Source organism: Equus przewalskii, chromosome 6 (assembly GCF_037783145.1).
Source record: "Equus przewalskii isolate Varuska chromosome 6, EquPr2, whole genome shotgun sequence".
NCBI lineage: Eukaryota > Metazoa > Chordata > Mammalia > Perissodactyla > Equidae > Equus > Equus przewalskii.
In genome coordinates this window covers 2,253,776-2,268,856 of record NC_091836.1, presented here as the reverse complement: position 1 = coordinate 2,268,856, position 15,081 = coordinate 2,253,776, and the positions used below count along the sequence as shown (strand labels likewise).

The 15,081-nt window shown below is 55.7% G+C and overlaps 1 non-coding gene across 1 annotated transcript; it reads left to right on the top strand.

Moving 5' to 3' along the window:
• Nucleotides 1–10,838: 10,838 nt before the first annotated feature.
• On the top strand, nucleotides 10,839–10,945 carry LOC139084365 (U6 spliceosomal RNA). Its single transcript, XR_011541712.1, has one exon. It is a non-coding gene; the product is annotated as a U6 spliceosomal RNA (small nuclear RNA).
• The last annotated feature ends 4,136 nt before the right edge of the window (nucleotides 10,946–15,081 follow it).

Sequence of the window (15,081 nt, the reverse complement as noted above, 5' to 3'; positions counted from 1 at the left end):
CCCACCTGGAGGCCCAGAGACACAAAGTCCGCGGTGCCACACCTTGATGGCCCGGAGCCCGCCCTCCCGGGTCCCGCAGGCCCCCCTCCTGCAGCCTTGGAAGTGGCCTCGGGCCTGGAGGAGGGAGCCCCACTTTATGGGGGGCCAGGGGTCGGGAGACAAGGCCGTCTGCTGGCACGGAGCTGAGGGCAAAGGTGAGTGAGGCCCGGGGCCTGGGGGGGCGGGCGGCTTGGAGGGGCAGCAGCCTGGACTCCAGGGCACAGAGTCCACGGCTCTCCAGGCCCTGCCCCGCCCCGGCCTCTGAAAATGGGGCGCTCACCGTTCTCCTCTGAAAGGCAAACCACTGACGTCCCCGGACACCCAGCTTCGGAGGAACCAGAGAGGGGCTCGGCTCCTCCCAGTGCCCCCACAGTGTTCCCAACCTGCCATCATGGGCGGTTTCCATTTGTTCCCTTGTTTTAATCTCTCTAAGATGGTGTGATCCCAGAAGACGTGGGGGTCTGGGCGTCGACACCCCGCCTGGTCTACGGAGCCCCTCAATTCACGTTTGCCGCACGCTCCATAAATATGAGCCTTTGTTCTTTACCCAGAAAGGCAGACGGGTGGCCAGCAAGAACGTCAGGAAAAGGACCGTGGGAACCACAGCAAGGAGCCACCCCCAGCACGGCTGCGATGAGAAAGACCGACCACACTAAGTGCTGGCGAGGACAGGGGGCGGCCAGAACTGGGTTCTCGAAGGTTAAACATACACCCTCCATGGGATCTGGCCATTTCGCTCCTGGGCATTTACCCAAAAGAAATGAGAACATACGTCCCTGCAAAGATTGGCACCCAGGTGTTCATAGCTGTCTCATTTTTTTTTCCTGAGGAAGATTGGCCCTGAGCTAACTGCTGCCAATCCTCCTCTTTTTGCTGAGGAAGACTGGCCCTGAGCTCACATCCGTGCCCGTCTTCCTCTACTTTATATGTGGGAGGCCTGCCACAGCATGGCGTGCCAGTTGGTTCCATGTCTACATCCAGGATCTGAACCAGCAAACCCCAGGTCACGGAGAAGTGGAACATGTGAACTTAACCACTGCGCCACCGGGCGGCCCCCAACTGTCTCATTTTAAGCTGAGAGGTAAGAGTCGAACTCTCTGGTTCTCATTCTCCCATACACTCCCCGCCAGGCTGTGTGACTTTCAGGAGGTGGCTATCCCTCTCTGAGACTCCGTTCCTTCTGCCGTGTGGCTGGAGCAGAGGGAGGAGGGAGACAGAGGGAGGAGGGAGGGCAGGGAGGGAACGAGGCAGGTCGTGCGGGGTCTGGGGGGCCGCGGGGAGGACTTGGCTTCCCGCCCAGGGAGGGGAGCCTGGAGGGCTGCGGGCGGAGGCGACGGGACGGACTCAGGGGCTCCGGGCGCCCTCTGGTGGCGGCTGCGGAGAGGACAGACGGGGACCAGGAGGAGGGGCCGGCGCTGGTCCGGGAGGCGATGCCGGGGCCCAGGCGGAGGCTGTGGGATGGGGGGAAGTGAGGCGGTCGGTAACGGCCCAGACTCTGCGCCCACGATTTCTCTAGGTTCAAATCCCAGCTCCGCGACCTTGAGGCGGGGACTCGGTCCCTCCGTCCCCTTTTCTGTACAACTGAGCGCCGACGGTCAGCACCTCGAGGGTTTAACTCCCGCCAAGCGCTGGAGACACGGCCTCATCCGCAGCCGCCCAGCCGGCCGTGGTGATTTTTGTTGCAATAACCGTAATTATCGTTAGTTCCTATTCCGGGGGGGGGCGGGGCGCAGCTGGCAGCCCAGGGTCCGCTTCCACCGACCCCTCTTCCCGAAATTTGCTCCCTGGGGAACGTCCAAGGCCCACCCCTAGCTGGACTCCTGGACAACCAGGACTGGAGTGTTGTCATCCTCGTGTCCCCAGCTTCCAGCCAAGGGCCAGGTCTCAGGCAGGTGGCAGTGAAGGAATGAATGACTCTTCCAGGCAGCACCAGGCCCCCCCACCCTGGGCTCCCCACCCCTGTGTCCATTTCTCTGTCCTGGCTTGGTCCACACAACCTTCCTCCCGAGTTTAGGGGCTGCAAAGGGCCAGGACTAGTGAACTCCTACTCATCCTTCAAAACCTCAGCTCAAATGTCCAAACACCCTTCTCACTCTCTCTGCTCTGCCAGTTTCCAATAGATCAACGCCTCCTCCTCCAGGCAGCCTTTCCTCCCTCTCCCTACACACACAACCCCACTCCCCCCTCTTGAACTCCCCCAGCCTCAGGTCCCACCTTCTGCCCCAGCTCCTACACCACAGGGCTAGGAGCATCTGTGCCCAACCCTGTCTTTCCCAGACTGCGGGGTTTCCAATGGCCAGAAGTGGTGAACCTCTATTCATCCTTCAAAGCCCCAACATTAATGCCCCCACCTCCACACAGTCTTTACCAATCTCCCTCTGACAAATACTTGATTCCTTCCCTGGGGTTTCCTCAACCTCAGGTCCCCTCGTCTGCCCCTTGGGGCTAAGAGTATCTGTGTCCAGCTCTGCGTCCTCCAAGTTGGGGACATTTCAATGGCCAGGCCTAAGGCTCTTTACTGGGCCCTCAGGGTCTGCCCGGCAGAGGGCTGGCCACAGAGGGGGCATCAAGGAGTTTACTAACTATGAATGAATGAAGGAAGGAAGGAGCATGTGCCCCACAGACCGGGCTGTACACATGCCCTGCCTCACCTTATGTCACGACTCAAAACCATTGTCACATACGCTTCCCCCGCCCCCCATGTACGTTGCCATCAACACCGCACTTCTGGAATAAACACTGCTCACCACGGAGCAATTGATGCCACGTGGAATGCCTCCGTCTCGGCCCCTTCCTTCAGAGAGGGAAACTGAGGCACAGAGGGGCAGACAGAGCTGGGTCGGGCCCAAGTCCTGCCCGGTCAGCCCGTGGGCACGAGAGGTGTGGCCGAGAAGGGTTTCGGTTTTGAGTCTTATCGGCGACTCGTCCCACGTCGGTTCCCTTATCTGGGCCCTGGCAGTAAAAGCAATCGAGGCGCCCGGACGGGCACAGGGACGGCGGCCACGCGGGCTCCGTGTGGTGCCCCGAGTCCTGGGTGGGGAACAGCTGGGGGGCCCGGCCTGCCTCTTCCAGAAAGGCCTGGAAGGGTGCCCGGGGGGGAGGGCACGAGGCAGCGGGGGGGACAGCTGGCTTGACGAATGAAAACACCGGGGCCCAGTCGACGGGGATCTCAGGGCAGCACCGAGGGGGCCCTTAGGGTCAGGGCGTCGCGGGCGCATCTCCCGGGGCCTCCGGGGTTGATCTGGGGGCTCCAAGCCCGGTTGAGTCCTCGCTCCTCCCCCAGCCCCCTCCACCCCCCGGGTCACCCCAGCGCATCCCTCCCTCCACCGAGCCCCGACCGCAGGGGCCGGCATGTCCAGCTCTGTTCCCCGATCCGAGCAAGGGGGGGTATTTCGTTACATTTTTCAATTTCATTTTTTTTTTTTTTTACTTGTAGTGAAATACACCTCACATAAATTGACCCTCTTCACCATTTTCAGGGCCCAGCTCAGCGGCATGAAGCACATTCACGTTGCTGTGCCACCATCCCCTCCATCCGTCTCCAGAACTTTCCATCTCCCCAAACTGCAGCTCTGTTCCCATGAAACACTGACTCCCACCCCTCCCCCAGCCCCTGGCCCCCCATCCACTTTCTGTCTCTGTGGATGTGGCTCCTCTGGGGACCTCCTGTGAGTGGACCACACAGTGTGTGTCCCTCTGTGTCTGGCTCACGTCCCTGAGCATCACGTCCTCCAGGTCCCTCCACGTGGGAGCAGGCGTCAGGCTCTCCTTCCTTTTCACGGCTGCGTAATATTCCAGGGGGTGGATGGACACACTGTGTTTATCCATCACCCGTCTATGGACACCCGGGGTGTTTGCACCTTTTGGCTGCTGTCAACGTGGGTGTGCAAATATCCATTTGAGGCCGTGCTTTCACTTCTTTTGGGTAAAAACCTCTGCATGGCATTGCTGGGTCAGATGGAAACACTACGTCTCACATTGCGAGGACCGGCCAGACCGTCGTCCACAGCGGCTGCCCCATTTTACCTCCCACCAGCCATGCGTGAGGCTTCTGACGTCTCCACATCCTCCAACCCATCACCCTTTCTGGTTTTACTCTAATTATTCTCCTAGCTGTCCTAGCGGGTGTGAGGCGGATCCCGTCGCAGCTCCGATTTGCTCTTCCCAGGTCACCGATGATGCTAAACGGCTTTCCATGTGCTTCTTGGCCATTTGCACGTCTCTCTGGAGGAAGGTCCACTGGAGTCCTCTGCCGTGGTTTTTTTTTTTTTTTTTTTGAGGAAGATTGGCCCTGCGCTAAATGCTGCCAATCCTCCTCTTTTTGCTGAGGAAGATTGGCCCTGAGCTAACTGCTGCCAATCCTCCTCTTTTTGCTGAGGAAGATTGGCCCTGAGCTAACTGCTGCCAGTCCTCCTCTTTTTGCTGAGGAAGATTGGCCCTGAGCTAACATCCGTGCCCATCCTCCTCTACTTTATATGTGGGACGCCTACCACAGCATGGCTTGCCAAGCGGTTCCATGTCCGCACCCGGGATCCGAACCTGTGAATCCCGGGCCACCGGGAAGCAGAACGTGCACACCGGGCCGGCCCCCTTCTGCCGTGTTTTAAGCGGGTCAGACCGGCCTGCTCGCGAACCTCCTGTCCCTGCGCCCGGGCTGCCGGCTCTCCACGTCTGGGCCCCTCTGCTCCACATCCTGCGTCCAACACACACCCATGTTGTGACATAGCCTCTGGCCACTTCCCAGGCCGCGACCCTATCACAGACGACCTCTTCGGTAACCGCCGGGCTTTAGGGTTTGGGTCCTCTTTGGGGTCCTTCCCGGCCCGGATTCTGAATCATTGCTTTCGTCAATCTGCGGGTTAAGAAATCAAGAGAGTGGGTCACGAGCCTCATCTTGATTTTAGATGAAGTAGAAAAGGACCCATCACAACTTGTCACGCTGTGCAGGCCGCGTGTCACCCCGTGCGACTCTTACTGGGGCAACGTGCGTGTTTAAATGTGCATCCTGAGTGTGTGCACATAGATATATTTCTAATTAATTTCTTTTTTTGTTGTTGTTAAAGATTTTATTTTTTCCTTTTTCTCCCCAAAGCCCCCCGGTACATAGTTGTATATTCTTCGTTGTGGGTCCTTCTAGTTGTGGCATGTGGGACGCTGCCTCGGCGTGGTTTGATGAGCAGTGCCATGTCCGCGCCCAGGATTCGAACCCACGAAACACTGGGCCGCCTGCAGCGGAGCGCGCGAACTCAACCACTCGGCCACGGGGCCAGCCTCATATTTTTAATTAATTTCTCTGTGTTTATTTCTTTTATTTGTACTGGGTGGAGGTGACAGGGCCAAAAAAAGTTCAAAGGCCCCCGTCGCTATATAACCGCTTCTTATTTCATGATTTAAATCCTTTCCTGGGCGATGCGTCGACGCGGCGCATCTTGGCTGCGTGTAATCTTGCCCTGTCGAGAGAGAGTCAGCGATGTTGGGGACATCTGCGGGTGTCACACTGTGGGCGCTCCCGGCATCCAGTGGGTGGGGCCAGGGATGCTGCTCAGCCCCCACAGCGCCCAGGGCGGCCCCCCCCAGAGATGACCCGGCCCCCATGTCCAAGTGCCCGGGGGGGGGGGGCGGGGGGGGCCTGGACTGGGCCGTCCGGTGCACAGTGCCCAGCACGGAGCCAGGCCCAGGGCGGTCCCCGCGGAGGCTGCGCCGGCAGAGGGATGCTGGCTCCGGGCTGGCCTCCGCCGGGTCCGGGGACGCGCTGCCCCCGTGTGGACGGTCGTGGAACCGCACCCGGCCCCGCGCTGCCGGCTCCCCTGACCTTGGGGTGGCGGGGTTCCCGCAGGGCGCTTGCTGCCCGATGGCGATAAGATGTGGCCCTGGCAAGCGAGGAGCTGGAGTTTTGATTTCCTTTTCTTTCGAGCTATTTGCATTTAAATGCCAACAGCCACGTGTGCCCCGTGGTGTCCGGAGTGCACAGCCGGGTTTGCAGAGAAAGCCGCCACTTGTCCTTGGGCAGCCGGGGTCCCGGTGTGTGTGGGTCCGTGGGCGTGGTGTCTCTGGGTCCGGACTTGTTTGTATTTATAACCATTTTTTAAAAAATTAATATATGTGTATCATTCACTGGCACCAGCCTCTGTTCTGAGCACTTTATTTCCTTCAACTCCAGTCTCCACTCAAGTAGGTACTGACATGCTGCCCGTTTTATAGAAGAAGAAACCGAGGGTCAGAGTAGACAGCTGCCAGGCGCTCTTCCTTCTGTGCTGATCCCCGGCGAAGGGCCCCTCAGGCCTGATTTCATCCCATCCTCACAATTTTCTGGAACTGTTAGGACTCCTGTCTTGCGGATGAGGAAACCGGGGCTGAGAGAGGACGCAGCTTGGTGGCTTGGGCCCCATCCCTCAGTGAGCAGAATGCCAGAGCAAGGCTTGGAACCCACCATGAGGTTAAACTGCCCCCTGGAGCGGTTTGTGGGGGCGTGTGAAGGTCGGAGGGGGGACCCACAGGGAACTGAGAACCAGCCAGACTGGAGTTCGAATCTCACCTCTGTTCATTCCTGGCTGTGTGACCTTAGGGTGGTGTCTTGCCTTCTCTGAGCCTCTGGGTCTCCTTGTGCATAACCCATTGTCTTAGCCTGCTCGGGCTGCCATAACAGAATACCATAGATGGGGTGTCTTAAATGACCGAAATTTATTTTCTTACCACCCTGGAGGCTGGGAGCCCAAGACCAAGGTGCCGACGGGGTCAGCGTCTGGTGAGGTCTCTCTCCTTGGATGACAGACAGCCGCCTCCTGCTGTGTCCTCACGCGGTGGAGAGCGAGCTCTGGCCCCTTCCTCTTACGAGGACACTAGTCCCACCGTGGGGCCCCCATGACCTCCTCTCCCCCCTCCCAAAAGTCGCCCTCCGGATGCCATTCCCTGGGGGTTGGAGCTTCAGCCTAAGAATTTGGGGGCCGCGATTGCCCCGCTGCACTCCTGCGGAACGAGGAGAGCTCAGCCCACGCCCAGCAGGACGTCAGGAAACATTTCCCGGTGGTTTTAGGACGATGGTTGAGGTTCAAATCCTGGCCCTTCCACTCGTCCGCTGTGTGCCCCTGGGTCCGTTTCTCAACTTCTCTGGGCCTCAGCTGGAAAATGGGAGTGATCATTGTGTCCACTTCAAGCGCCTGGAACAGCACTGGGGATGTGAGGGAGATCGGTGGACCCGGGCCACTTACGATGATGGGGTGTTTATTTGTTAGCAGAGAGGCTGGGGGCCTCTGGGCACCAGGACCGGGGCGCTGGGTCCTGCAGGAGCCCCGCCGTATCCTCACCCACTAGACAGATGGGAAAGCAGAGGCCCAGAGAGGGCCAGACGCTTGTCCAGAGTCACACAGCCCACCAGTCGCAGAGCCGCGGCTGGCACTTGGCCCTTGGGTGTCTCCGGGAGGGCAGGCCAGGCGGGCAGCCACACCTCCCTGCTCCCCGTGGTCCCCGGATGTCCCCAGAGACACACCCACTGGAGGTGGCCCCCTAATCACGGCGCCTAATTACAGCACAGCCCCAGGGAAATGCTGGGAAGACCTTTAAACACCCCAAGAGTGGCTCCCAAGGGCGCGGGCGGATGCTCCAGAGACGAGGAGATGCTTAGAGACAAAATGCATTCATTGTCGAGCTCGGCCAGGGTCGGTTCCGGCCCCTACGAGGCTGGGGGCCCTGCAGCCGGGCCACACCCTCCCTGAGCCTCCCTTGTCCCCACACACAGAATAGGCGACAAGTGAGTCCACTGTGGGACCAGCCCCAGCACAGGGGGCCTCGCTTCTTCATCCTCCCGGACTTTCCCGGTTGCAGACAGAACGCGCGAGGCCTGGGAACAAGGGGCTGCTCGAAGGGCTGGACGCGGGCTGGACGGCGAGGGAAGGCGAGCGGGGCGGCCACCGTGGGAAACAGGCTGGAGGGTCCTCAGAGGGTCGGCCGTGGAGCTAGCATCTGTTGCCAATCTTCTTCTTTTTTTTCTCCCCAAAGCCCCAGTGCATAGTTGCATATCCTAGTTGTGGGTCATTCTAGTTCTACGTGGGACGCCCCCTCGGCATGGCTTGATGAGTGGTGTACCCTGGGCCACTGAAGTGGAGCATGTGACCTTGACCACTGCCACCAGGCAGGCACCTCATTGTGTTTTGATTGGCGTTTCCCTAATGATTAGTGATGTCGAGCATCTTTTCATGGGCTTCTTGACCATCAGATATCTTCTTGGAGAAAAGTCCGTCCAGGTCCTCTGCCCATTCTCGAATGCGGTGGTTTGTTTTGCTTTGTTGTTGAATTCTAGGAGCTCTTTATATATGCTGGAGAATGGACCCTCATCAGACACGGGATGTGAACTCTGTTCTCCCATTCTGTGAGTTGTCTTCAATCCCTTGACGGCACCCTTTGACACATGAAAGTTCTTAATTTCGACGACGTCCAGCGTATCTATTTTCCCCTCCTTGGCATGTCTGTGGGCAAGTCACAGGGCTCTCAAGCTCAGCATGTCCAAACCGAGGCAGGAAGCCACCCCCTCACCTCTCACAGCCCAGCTCACTGTCACGATGGCTCTGCCGTCCATCCTTGTCACCCCTCCCTCCTGCCGTCCGTCCTGACCGCCACCCGCTGAACCCCGTTCACATCTGGCCGCTTCTTTCTCTGCCTGGCCCCCACCCTGGTCCAGCTCCTCTCTGCTCTCGGGATGTTTTTCCTGCCGGGGCCAACGTGTCCCCTGGGCCGTGCCCGGAACCCAGGATACTTGCAGGCTTCCATGAAAATGTTTAGGGGCCAGGCTGGTGGCGCAGCAGTTAAGTTCGCACGTTCTGCTTTGGCGGCCCCGGGTTCGTAGGTTCGGATCCCGGGTGCGGACGTGGCACCACTTGGCAAGCCATGCTGTGGCAGGCATCCCACATAGAAAATAGAGGAAGATGGGCACGGATGTGAGCTCAGGGCCAGCCTTCCTCAGCAAAAAGAGGAGGATTGGCAGCAGATGTTAGCTCAGGGCTAATGTTCCTCAAAAAAAAAAAAAAAAAAGAGAGAAAGAAAATGTTTTAATTTCCTTTAAAATCAGAAAAAAACAATGAATAGAATGATCATGAATATGTCATCAGACATCCAGCCCGGATTACATCCGTCTGTGTACCCACGCTGTCGCAAAATATCATCTTTAATATTTTTCTTACAGGGAGGGACCCACAAAAGTCATAATGCACCCCTGCATCCTGCACTTTATGTATCTTGTGGATATGTGACCGACAGCCAGAGGGAGGTTTTGAAAGCTGAATGGGGTCATGCTGCCCTCCCGCCATATTCCAAGCCCTTCTGTGGCTCCCCAGCTCCCCTGAATGAATGATGATTGCAGAGTCCGAGGCCCCGGGTGGTCCGCCCCCACCGTCTCCTCCCTTCTCTCCCCCTCACCCACCCCGCCTCCAGCCCCCTCTGTGCTCCCCGATTTCGGCAGCTCTGTTCCGTCCTCCGGGCCTTTGCAGGTGTAAACTTCCCCAGCCCGTCACTTGTCACCCAGGTAACCCCGACTTCTGTCATTTGGGGGGCGCCCTCCCTGAGCAGCCCCCCGGCCCCCAGCCAAGGTCCGACCCATTGTTACCAACTTTCCTGGAACCAAGCTCCCCACACGCTTCCTTCCACTTGGTTCTCATTAGAGCAGCGAGGACCCCCCACTCGGCACTGTGGACACGGGGTTGGTCACTCTCTGTGGGGCCATCCTGGGCACTGTGGGGGGTCGAGCAGCATCCCTGGCCCCCACCCACTCGATGCCAGGAGCTGTGACAGCCACAGAGGTCCCCAGATGTGGCCGAATGTCCCCAGGGCAGGCCCGCCCCAGGTTTGGAGCACAGCGTGAGAGAGAAATGGCGTAAATGTCAGCTTCCCCTGCTACGCTCGCGCCAAGCAGAGCCCGGAGCCCGGCCTCCTCGGCCCTTCCTGGGGCTCCAGGGCTTGGCACACGGGACGTGGGAAGGGACAGCGCGGGTCAGTCATTTCCCAGGAGCGGAGCTGTGCTGCGGACTGAGTTGCGTCCCCCCAAAGTCCTGCGTGGGACCCCCAGGGTGGCTGTATTTGGAGATGGGGCCCTGAGGAGGGAACGATGGTGAGATGAGGTCACAAGGATGGAGTCCTCACCCGATGGGATCGGTGTCCTTATAAGAGGAGGACGAGAGGGAGATGCCGGGAGGCCTCGGCGAGAAGGCGGCCATCTGCGAGCCCAGGAGGGAGCCCTCGCCGGAAACCCGAGCTGCCGGCCCTTGACCTTGGACCCTCCAGCCTCCAGACCCATGGGAAATAATCGTCCCTCCTTTATAAGCTGCCCAGCCTGTGGCAGCCCGGCCGGACCAAGCTGCATTCTGCTTTGCCTGGAGCTGACGTTCTAGTGGGGACAGTGAGCATGTGAATGCAAATGTACAGAGATAGAGATGTTGCTAGAAAGAAAAATAGAGCAGGGCCAGCGAATGGGTGTGGGGCTATTTTAGGGAGGTCCAAGGTTGAGGAAACGATATCCGGGCTGGGACCCGAAGGAAGTGAGGAGCAGACCAGGCAACCTCTAGGAGAAGAACCTCCCAGTAGAGGGCACAGCCCATGCAAAGGCCCTGGGGCAGGCCCGGCCTGGTGTGTGGAAGGAACAGCGAGGCGGCCGTGTGGCTGGAGCAGAGGGAGGAGGGGGAGAGAGGGAGGAGGGAGGGCAGGGAGGGGACGGGGCAGGTCGTGCGGGGCCTGGGGAGGACTCAGCTTCTCCCCAAGGGAGGGGGACCCTGTGCCCGCAGGGAGGATGTGGGTCTCATTGAAAATGCGTGAGGGTGCCCGCTTCGGCAGCACATATACTAAAATTGGAACGATAGAGAGAAGGTTAGTGGGGCCCCTGAGCAAAGATGACACGCCAATTCGGGAAGCGTTCCATGTTTTTAAAAATTTAAGCCAAAAATGATAGGTTTCTTTATTTTTCACTAAACAGGCAATTGAAATACGTACAATGAAATGGACAGAATAAATACTCAATTTGGTTTTTCGGCTAGGAGAATTTCACAACGAACTCGTAACTTGTTTTGTAAAATAATAATAATTAATAATAATAACAACCAAATGCACGAGGGAGCCCAGGGAAGGTCCTGAACAGGGACGGACACAACTTCATTTGTGTTTTCAAAACTTCCCCTCGGAGCCGGGAGCCCCGCTGGAGAAGGGGGTCAATGCGGAAAGAGGGGGGGGAATGCAGGGGGTGGGAGGGAATCGGAGGGGTCAGTGTGAACTCAGCCCTTAAGACAGAGAGAGAGAGACGTGGATGGATGCACGGATGGATAGATAGATGGATAGACAGACAGACGGATGGATAGATAGACAGACAGAGATGATGGATAGATAGATAGATAGACGGATGGATGGATAAATAGAGAGATGGACACAGATGATAGATAGATAGTTAGACAGACAGACGATAGATAGATAGATGGATAGACAGATTGATGGATAGATAGATAGACAGATGGATAGATAGATAGATGGACACAGATGATAGATGGATGGATGGATGGATGGATAGATAGATAGACAGATGGATAGATGGACACAGATGATAGATGGATGGATGGATGGATGGATAGATAGATGGATAGATAGATAGATGGACACAGATGATAGATAGATGGATGGATGGATGGATAGATAGACAGATGGATAGATAGATAGATGGACACATGATAGATGGATAGATGGATAGATGGATGGATGGATGGATGGATGGTGGATGGATGGATGGATGGACACAGATGATAGATAGATGGATGGATGGATAGATAGATAGATGGATGGGTGGGTAGATAGATAGATGGATAGATAGATAAGTGGATCGATAGATAGGTGGATGGACAGATAGATAGACACAGATGATAGATGATAGATAGATAGACAGACAGATGGATATAGATGATATGTGATAGATGGATAGACGCAGATGATAACTAGATAGATACATAGATAACAGACAGATTAGATTGCTGGAGGATGTAGACAGATCATAGATAAGATAAATAAAATGATAGATATATAGATGATAGATAAACAGACAAATGATAGACAATAGATAAAGATAGAGCATAGATAGGGTAGATAAATAGATGATAAATATAGAGACAGATGATAAACAGGTGATAGGTAATAGATAGATCACTAGCTGATAGACGGATGGATAGACAGATGACAGACGATAGACTTAGGTGTAAATATGTGAATGTGTGTGTGTGTGCACGTGCGTGTGTCTCCCAACTCCACTCACCTGGAGGCCGGGGAACAGCGACGTCGCAGCCGCATGCCCCCAGCGCCCGGGCCTTGGTGTCTAAGTACCATCTCCATCTCCAGGAACAGGCTCCCGCAAGAGACGTCTGACGCCAGGAGCGGAGCAGGGAAAGGACAGGAGGAGCCTGGAACGTCTCGTGGGGCTGGAATGCAAGGAGGCGTTCAGAGACTGTGGGGACGCATCACGTGACACGGGGGCCGCCTCAGAGGGGCTCTCGAGAGGGGCCCCGTTAGGGGACCTTTGGGTTCCGGGTCTATTTGTGAAGCTGGGACCAATGGGCTTGCTGACGGGCCACAGCAGGATGTCTGTCTGTACAGTTACTTGGTTACTGGCCGGCTTCCCGGGGAGACTGTAAGGTCAGGGTCCCTGGGGGTCCCTGCATCCTTAGCATCCAGACTAGGGCCGGGCATACAGTCAGTGCTTAATAAATCAAGAGACTGAGCTCTGTGGGTGGAAAAGAAGACAAGGATTCCAAAGATACACAAATCACAGAATCCATCATCGCTCCTCTCTGAGCCTCAGTTTCCTCATCTGGAAAATGGGGATCATAACTCCTACTTCATTCAGTCGTTTCACAAATACCTGCTTTCTGTATCGACTGTCAGTCCCTCGCCAGACGGCAGCCGTGTGCTGGGACACAGAGGGAAACAGGACAGGCTGTCACGAATCTTTTAGTCAGACGGGCTGACAGATAACCAAGAAGACCGAGATTAAACATGACCATCTCAGACTGACAAATGCTATTTTAAAGAATAAAAGTGGATGAGATAGTAAAGAATGATTTTTTTTGTCCATTGGGCTGGTCACGGAAGGCTTCTCTGAGGAACAGCCATTTAAGCAGACAAGAAGGATTAAGTCCACGGGAAGATGTAGGAAAAAGCGTTCCAGAGAGAGGGAACAGCATGTGCAAAGGCCCTGGGGTAACTGACTTTTCATGTTCATGTATCTTGCATTGTAGTGATGGGGATGAAAATTAGGGGCCAGCCTGGGCATTAACATGTGTCCAGTCAGTGTCCATCAGTTTATTCTCCACTGTTTTTCCGTAGCAAATGGCCTGGTAAAGAAGAGGCATTTATTAAAGAAAGGAAGGTAGGAGAAGGAAAAAATAATATAATAATCACTGATTTCCTCATGCAATGAATTTGGAAAATCATGTGACCCGTCAGAACATCTATCGAGCCCATAATATGGACATGGGTCATGCAATTGAAGCACTGGGTCCTGTTTTTATTTAAAAGTTTCAAATTTTGTTCATCATGGAAACTTCTCGATTTATCGTGATCGGTTCAAATATTGCCCCGTGCAGATCAAAACCACAGCGAGATGCCACTTCATACCTGCTGGAACGGCTGTCGTGATTTTTTTTTATTTAAATGCACAAGAACAAGTGTTGGCGGGGACGTGGAGAAACTGGAGGCCCCGTGCGCAGCTGGGGGGAACATAAGACGGTGCAGCCGCCGCGGGAAACGGGAGGGCGGGTCCTCGGAAAATTAAACACGGATCGCCACGTGGTCCCGCAGGCCCCCTCTTGGGTCTCCGCACAAAACACTGAAAACGTCCGTCCACAGGAAAACGCATCTATGAATGTTCACGGCGGCTTATTCACCACGGTCAAAAGGGGGACACACCCCAGTGCCCATCGACGGATGATGGACACACACAAGTGTCTGTCCACACAGTGGAATATTATGCAGCCGTGAAGAGGAGCGAGGCCCTGACACGGCTGCACATGGACGGACCTGAACACACGACGCTCAGGGGGAGCAGCAGACACAGAAGGACACACAGTTATGATCCCATGGACGTGAAATGTCCAGAACAGGCAGATCCACAGAGAGCGGGTTCATGGGGGCCAGGGGCTGGGGGGATGAGGGTGATGCTGATGGGGATGGGGTTTCTTTTTGGGGGGATGGAATGTTCTGGAATAAAATAGAGGTAATGATTGCACAACGTTGTGAATGCACCGAGTGTCTCTAATGGGAAATTTTACATATATTTTAATACAATAAAAAAAAAAATAGGGGCTGGCCCCGTGGCCGAGTGGCTAAGTTCACGCACTCTGCTTTGGCGGCCCAGGGTTTCGCCGGTTGGGATCCTGGGCGTGGACATGGCACTGCTAGTCAGGCCATGCAGAGGCGGCGTCCCACATGCCACAACTAGAAGGACCCACAACTAAAATAGACAACTATGTACTGGGGGGATCTGGGGAAAAGAAGAAAAACAAAAGAAGATTGGCAACAGATGTTCACTCAGGTGTCGATCTGTAAAAAAAAAAAAACAAAACAAAACAAAGGAAAACAAAAAAATAGGGGCCAGCCGCGTGGTGTAGTGGTTAAGCTGGCCATGCTCTGCTTTGGCGGCCTGGGTTCGCGGGTTCAGATGCTGGGCGCAGACCTATCACTCTTCAGCCATGCTGTGGTGGCGTGCCACATACAAAATAGAGGCAGACTGGCACAAATGTTAGCTCAGGGCTAATCTTCCTCAGCAAAAAAAAAAAAAAAAAAAGTTGTATTAAAATAGTGTTTATGATGTTGACTGAGATTTTTGGTGTCCCCTTAAGTTTTATGTCTGAAGAAAGTGTGTCACTCGAAAGTACACTCGCCCACTCTAGTCCCAGCCTTGCCAGAACGAACTGGGAAGTCACAGTGAGGCCTCATGGAGAAGGTGACATTTAAGTCAAGACTAGAAGGAAATGAAGGCCTTAGCCAAGTTGGGATTTGGGGATGAGCATTCCAGGCAGAGGGCGCAGC